The sequence below is a fragment of the Pholcus phalangioides genome, unplaced genomic scaffold (genome assembly GCF_987345545.1).
Source record: "Pholcus phalangioides strain wild (caught in Gottingen) unplaced genomic scaffold, Ppha-v1.0 ptg000015l_1, whole genome shotgun sequence".
NCBI lineage: Eukaryota > Metazoa > Arthropoda > Arachnida > Araneae > Pholcidae > Pholcus > Pholcus phalangioides.
Window position 1 is genome coordinate 105,841,751 of NW_028301608.1, and position 8,115 is coordinate 105,849,865.

Genomic DNA, 8,115 nt, shown 5'->3' on the forward strand with positions numbered 1-8,115 from the left:
AATTCAGAAGAGTGCTTTTTAGTGCATCTCTCATGGCTGTTCAAATGGTGCTGTTTGAGCAATATTCAGGAGATAGGTCCCCACCCCTTGGGAAACAGAATAAAAATTTATTTAATAAGCAGGGGTGACTTATTTATGAGTAAACAACTATTATCTAATCCACGGACCTGCAAAAACTGACATTATAGATTGGGTGGCATCAAAAATTGGATAGTTTTTATGATGTTTTTTACTGTACTACATAATAAAATACATTCTGCACGACATTGAGGTCCCAGCGTTTCCAGATGTATGGTACATACTGGATTAACAGAAATGAGTGTGGGGACCTCCACGTTCTGGCACCTATGATCAGGAACTTAAAAGTCTGCAGCAAAACGAAAATTATAGTGCATGTATATATTAATGTCTGAATCTCTGATGTTTCTACTTTCCTCACACCAGCCATTTTGTCAGGTGACTGACCTGTTTCGGGTTATTTTGCAAAGCCTTCAGAGCATCATTATGGGCATCTTTTTCTCAGCCACCTTGTTGGGCATTTTGCCTGTTGTGGTGGTGTATTTGTATTCAGCTATTGACTACGATTACTTAGAAATTAATTACCTTTTGGGTGAGCAATACATTAGGACAAACCACCAACGTAAATATACCCAAACTGGAAGAAATATCAGCTAGACGCGGAGCAGCAACTCACACTAATTTCTACGAAAGAACAAGTAATTTCTTTTCTGCGATCTTTTTTTTTTTCTCAACTACTGAAGAAGGAACTTGGGGAAGATAGTTCTGAAACACATCTAGCTGATATTTCTTCCATTCTGGGTATATTTACATTGGTGTTTTTCCCTAATATATTACAATTACTTCTTTCAAATTGAACACAACTCCTATCACCATGGGCAATTTATTATGATTGAGTTGTAGAGGAAATGTGTATCTATCAGTCTGAGTATGTATCTAGACTGATATATGCACATTTCCTCATAATGTCTGATTTTCCTGTGCTGCCATCTATATTTAAAATTGTGAGTGAAAAAGTGAGAGTTACGATTGGATATTTGAATTGTAGGCCTGCTGCTCTCTGTGGCGAGACTTTTTTATTGGGGAGATTGGCTTTCATTTGCACCGCAAAGTTGGGAACCACAAGAAAACCAACTTCAGCCAATTATTACTTAACTGTACATGCACCTAATTAAACATTTCTCTGCGGAATTTCTAAAAAATTGATGAATTTTAGAATGCATATTCTGAGTGTATGGCCCATAACGTATGTAGAGAGTTGCGCTTGTTTTGTGTTCTTGCTGATGGAACCATCTGTCTTCGATATTCTGAAGTGAAGATGGTAAATGCTTGAATTTTTTGTCATGTCAATAGCGTGTTCTAGGTCTTCTTGCTGTCTGCGGAGAGACTTGTTTGAGCAGGAAACTGACTTAGACAACGACTGCAACATATGCACCCCTCTCTCGCTAGTCACTAAGGGAAAGCTCAGCAAAAAAAAAAAAAAAAAAAAAATGAAAGATGGGGGAAAGAGAGGAATTGTGTTAACACCGTGTGATTGATCAAGAGGTACATGAGTAAGTGCTTATTAACCCCTTTACAATCAAACATCAGTGGAATAAATTCAATCCAGTGTTCTTTCTTTTCTCATCACAAAGTTTTATTCGAACCCTATGAACCAAGTTGTTGTATTTGGTCATCTTTTTTTCTATACTCCGGTTAGTGATTCCCCTACATACGTTACTTTATACATGTAAGAGAGAAAGAGAATATTCTATCGTATACTCTATTATACTGCGTGCGTGTTTTTAACTCCTATGCTATTTATTTTTTCTTTCCCCTTCATTTTCCTAACATGGACAAGGTTACCAGATTCATCACCGATTCCTTAAACAGAGATCATCCAACTTAGCTGCCAAAAGCATATGGATGAAGGGGTTAAAACACAAAGACATATACAAATGGAACAAAGTACTTTGATTTCTTTAGCCTTTTTATTACAATAAGTTTGAAAATTTTTCATTTTTGTTATACACAATAAGTTTTTGCATGTTTCAGTGGCACACAGTTTTCGACAGCACAGTAAGAGAATATCCATTTGTGTTTTATTTTTGACTCTATCGTAACAAATTCAAAAACAGAAAAAAATCTACATCAAAGAAGCGGAAAAACAACTCAGCAAAAATACTCCGAAACAAAATGCAACATCAAAAAGGACAATATTTTTCAAATTTCTTAAAAACATTTTCAATGAACGACAGCCACTTTATTATATCTATCACAAAGATTTTTTTTCAGGCGATATATATTCCGCCTTCACTACATCTGTACATTCCCGAAACAGGTATGAATGAACATTCAAGGAAATGTATTTCAGTGTTCAAATATCGAATCTGTTCCAACGGTTAAATAACAAAAAAATCATTTATACATGTAAAAGAAAGTCCAAAATAACAAAATAAATAATAAAAAATGACTAGATAGCAATCGCAATATATTTAAATATAAAAATATCACATAAAAAGCTATAACACAGCAATATGTACGACCATTCCACGACAAATTAAAAACACTTTCTCTTCAAGAGACAGATGGTTGAAGCACCGAGCTGCCACTGTCAGACAGGAAAAAATTTGTATGCCTAATCAAGTATGTATAATTTCATTAGCTAATGCTTGCCACCATCAGTATTATAATAATACTATATTAACCTTTTCAAAAACCATAAGTACAGGATTTCAAAGCATCGAGAACTCAATTGAATTCAATATCCTTCAATGTACTGGGTGTCACATAAATTTTTAAATATAAAATTCATAAAAATCGAAGGAATAAGAACATTCAAATGTGGTTTGCGAAAAAGTTTTTACGAATGGGGATTTCTATTTTTTGGTGAAGAGTTTGGTTGATAAAATTTTTATCGACAGTGCATTTGTGTAATGCCATCTATCGACTGAAAATATGCAAATAAGATTCCTATAAAATGCAGGGTGTATGATTAAAGAGCTCATTTCTTAGTTTTCTGTTTAAATAAGGTTTTCATCGTGATGCTGACTTTGGTAGATAAAGCACTATTGGTGAAGTTGTTTTACCTCAGCCACGAATTGTCAGCTGAAGCTTTATGAGATGTCGCAAGTTCAATACCCAGTTTGTCCTTGTCAGAAACTTTCCTGTACAACAGGTATGGTGACATGATCACAGAGAAAGATTGCTACCGCAGGGAGTCCCACACAGAGGGGTTAGGGCACCAACCTCTTGAGTAGTATGAAAAAAAGGCTGCAGTGCAGAATGAGCAATATATTGTAGGTGCCGGTCTAATTAGCCCTCGCGTGCAGAAAATGAGTGGTGCGACAAAAATGATCAAATGAGTAACCGAAGCTTTATAAACGTTTTGGACATAGAATGGTTCAGGTCCGATCACTTTTCCAAGATTGATTTACAGTGCCCACTATCGACAAAATTTTCAATTTTTTTCCTCAACTAAAAAAAATTCCCCTTTATGGCGTAAAGGCATGCTGCCGTCTTCTGAAGGGTCCAGAAACCCTCAACTTTACACTTTTTCTAATTTAACTGGCTCAATATTTCCTTCTATGCATGGGGCCTTAATTGACTTTAATCCACTTCTGGTTGAAGCATGGGCTAATTTTCTTGATACTCTGCGCAATTTTTCTCATCTTGGGTGGAATACGAGTGTGACTACTTTTTTTCCCTCTCGCTTTAGCTTCCAAAAGAGAAAGACAACAATCAAAAAAGGAAATGGCAGAAAATGAGCTGTCTGTTCATCTAGTGAGTGATTTTACTAGTCTTTTGTAATTGAACTTTGTTATGCTAGTTGAAACTGGTTTGCTTGCCAGAGCTACTTTACTCACCGGAAAATAGCTAGTAAACGTGCCTAATGTAATTGACCCTATACCAATTCCTCCAATTTTTTTATGCATTTTTCAAACTATTTACAAATTTATGGGACACCCTGTATGTTTCTGCCAGTAGAGATGTTGCTTTCAACGTTTTATGTACAAGATATGAAATTATGGCCAGAAAAGTAAATTCCTGTTGCTTCCATTACAGAAGCACATTTCCACAAGGGCTAGGTAGGCTTATAGCCCAGGGCAACTCCTGCTCAGAAAAACAAATTTGGGAGGTGGGTAAATATATATATATAGGGAAATCGAACTAACATGGAAGAAGAAAATGGCAAAACCATAAATCTGCCTCAGCTCCATTATTACAATCACATTTATGAGCTCAAATAAAAGCCACAGCCAAAAACTTTTGCACAATGTATATAGCATGCAATCCTAATCAAGACCCTCATAGAAATCCTTCATGGGAGACCCTTCTTCCATCAGAAAGTTTCAAACTGCTTTAGAGAATTTGCCACATGCTGGAAGGAAGCTTATATAGAGTTGTATGGATAAATTGTATGACTTATCTGTAGGGACATGGGCAGTGTTTCAAACCTGTGGGTGCCTGTATTGAGCTTTATGTACGAAATTTAGATTTTTGACTCGATTTTGATGCTTGGACCAATACCACAAATTACAGTGGGTACTCGAGCAACCACAATATCCCTGGCTCCTATGTCAGATTGGCTATCCTGTTGCTTAGGTTTCTGCAGCACAGGCAGTCTCTATGGCTACTGGCTAAAAAAACACCAGACTTTGTGCAAAGGCCTATGGTGGATGGAAACTCTAGATCCAAAGAAGTTCAACCTTTAGAAAAGTGTGGGCCATTTTACTGATTTGAAAACGTGCCATGAGCCATTGAATTGAAAATGATCTGGAACAGCACTGCTGGTTACTTGAACGATCTTTGAATGTGCCGCAGGCTGCTTGAGTGATCTGAAACTATGCTATGGGTCGCTTAAGAGCTCTGAAAATGTCCAGCACGACATGGAAATGATTTGGGAGTATGGAACAGGCAGGGCCACAACTGGGGGGGGGGGGGGGAAGCAGGCGGATCTGGTGCCCTGGGTGCCGAACCAGAAGGGGCGCAGAATTCACCCTTTAACTGCTTCCTCTACATGCAAGGGGCGCCAAAATTCCGGCTTGCCCCAGGCGACAAAGTATCTAATTGCGGCACTGGGAACAAGATGCTCAAGTTACATGGAACTGCACCAGTTCACTTAAATGATCTGGAACTGTGCTGCTTAGTTAATTTTTACAAAATTGGGTTTGACGTCAGGGCCACGCAGGTTGAGCATCTGTGATTTAAATCATTATTAGAAATCAATTAGAATAGAACAGAATTATTAACTACGTTTGAATCAACTGACCCTAGAAAGACAGGAAAATAATCCTGTATTCATAATGCAGTATTCCAATAACATTTAAAATGTTGCGGCTTCGATTTTCAGTTTTTCCTCCTAATTGAAGAGATTCAATTTAAAAAGTAAGGAATTCAATGATTAATCTTGAATATACAATACGCAGTATTTCCGATAATTCTATAAATAAATCTTTGCAATTTTCGCATTATTCAGTTTTTTGACATAATATTAAGTAAGAAACACAAAATTTTGTCAAAATTCAAACATTACTCTTTACACTACTTTTTCTCATTTCATTCAACAAGGTTTTTCAAATTGAGCAAATGCGAGTCCCTGAAATCCTGTGCCAAGCTACAACGAAATACATAATATATACATATATAGCTGAGAAGTGTGAATATCAAGTAAATGGCCCATGACGGCATACATGATAAGAATTTTTCTCCTAATTACCAAGCAAATATCGGATCACCAAATTACAGTTAACAACTGATGCCAACACGGGGTCACCAAGATGAAATATTTCCAATCACCGAAAGAGACAGCACGACAAACACATTAAACAGTCAATAAGACAAAGAGAGAGAGAGTAGTAGTCGGTGCATCAGTACCAAACAGTGTACTAATGCTTTTTTTCTTTAACTCTTATGGCAGGAACGTAAAAAATAACACTTCGTTGTGCATTGAATGGATATCGTCTTCCTATGTGCGTTTAGCCTGCACTCGAATCAAACTGAAAGATATTTTTGTTGTTTTTCCCTCTTCCCTGGTGCAGGAATAGGCATATAGTATATAAATATATGTAGACATACATACACATTTTAGTATATATTTTTTCTGTTTCATAATACTTTGAAATATACGGTGGAGTAAGTCGTTAAATTTGTAATCTGCCACACAACTGCAGATCAAAACATTTTTTGCACAAAATATTTTAAAAAAAACGAACGAACCAATAAACACATCTCGGGAACAAAAATGCTTTTCATAATGGGTGGAAAAAACATAACAAGAAACACAAAAACACTAACTCTGAAATGTATATTCCGTATTATTTTTCCGAAACGATGAAAATTTCCAGTCATCTAATAGATCATTATTTTCTTTTATCGATATAATAGCATTTATGTACAAGTGTGCCGAAAAATTTACTTTTTTTTGCCTTTGTTTTAAACAGTGTTTGTCTATATTTTTTCTCTTGCTTCAAATAATGTTTGTGTGAAATGGCTAGTATAACAGCCACTGCTATTCATTACTATTTCTCACAGTCGAGAATACTCGAGGAAGAAAAATATTTCAGTGAAACTAAATTTGCTCTTTCGAAATAAATGAGTTCATACATGAATTTCCTCCCTTAGATCAGTCTTTCTCAAAGTGTACATCGCCAACCTTAGTCAATGGCATCACAGCAAGCTGTCTGCATTGATGACTGACTATTCCCAGTGCTTTTGAAGTGGTTCTTTCTAGTCTTTTCTAAGGAGCTGCAGGTGGCAAAAGAGAACCACCTCGTTAGATATACATACAGTCGAAGCTTGTTATAACGACCCCTTGTCCAGTTGGAGAAAGATATTATATCGGGTGGTGTTTATATCGAAAGGAAGATATATAATGAATGGTCATTATACAAAAGCATTTGTGACTTATCCTATTGGTAGTTATAATAGAATGGTCACTATAACGTGGGATCATTACAATGAGTGTTGACTATATTTTTAAAGGTTTGAGCTAATGTATGATAGGTGGAGTAGAACCTTTCATCTTTTCAGAGCATCCTGAAAAATGTTTATGACACAAGATGAGCATTTTGTGTAACAAAAGCATGCTGCTTTTTACACAGCTGCATTACATAGCTTGCTTGCCCCTATATCTCATTATAGTGCACTAACCAAACTTCATTTAGACAGAATTCGTCCTCTTCTCAAAAAATTGAATGCCCATTTGAATCCCTATCAGTCACAATTAACTGTGTATTCCGGCTTTATTATATACCGCCTGGCCAAAAAAAAAAAAATTCCAACATTCTGTTCGATTATCTTCAGTAACACTCATGTTCATTTTGAGAATAAGTTTGTTTGGCCACACAATACCTTGACACTAATCTTTGTAGTAAGATTTGTATCACTGTTTCCCCTAATAACCTTGTGGTTCAAGACAGATGAATGACTCTTCAAGTTTATTTTCAGTAAGTCTGACAGGCTCTTGATTGTTTGATATAGGTTTGGACTTGGTTGCACCCAGTATAAATTTTTCTAATAATACCTCTTGCCTGCTCAAGCTTTGCAGTTTCAGATCAATAAATGTAATTCTGACATGGCGTCACTTTCAGAGAAGAAAATATCCATGTCCATAAAGTTGGTCATTAAATACAGCAAGATTTTTCCCTGACGCGATTCTATAAATAGACATCATTGCTGACCCTACACCAACCCCAATCGAAACAACCTATATTTTGAAGTAAACAATGGCAAATGCTTGAATTTTCATGTTATGTAAGTATCATGTTGAAGGTCTGCCGGCTTTTGCAAAAGGACCAGTTTGCATTCACACTTCAAAGTTGGAAAACCACAGAAAACTGATTTCAGCGAACCATCACCATACCACCAACAGGTGTGAACTCGAATCCTAATGCCGAGAATCCTACACGATGCCCATATGACAGCATAGTGGCTTACTGAGAAAACTAACAGCTGTTAACAGTAAGCCTCTCAGTTTCATAAAACATTTTTCATAACACTCACTGCCTTCTGAGGTTTGCGTAGTAGGAATACTAGTACAATACAATATCATGACTTTTTTTGGCACAACGCAGTATGTTTGTTTTATAACTTTGTTTTATTCTGTTACACAAGAAT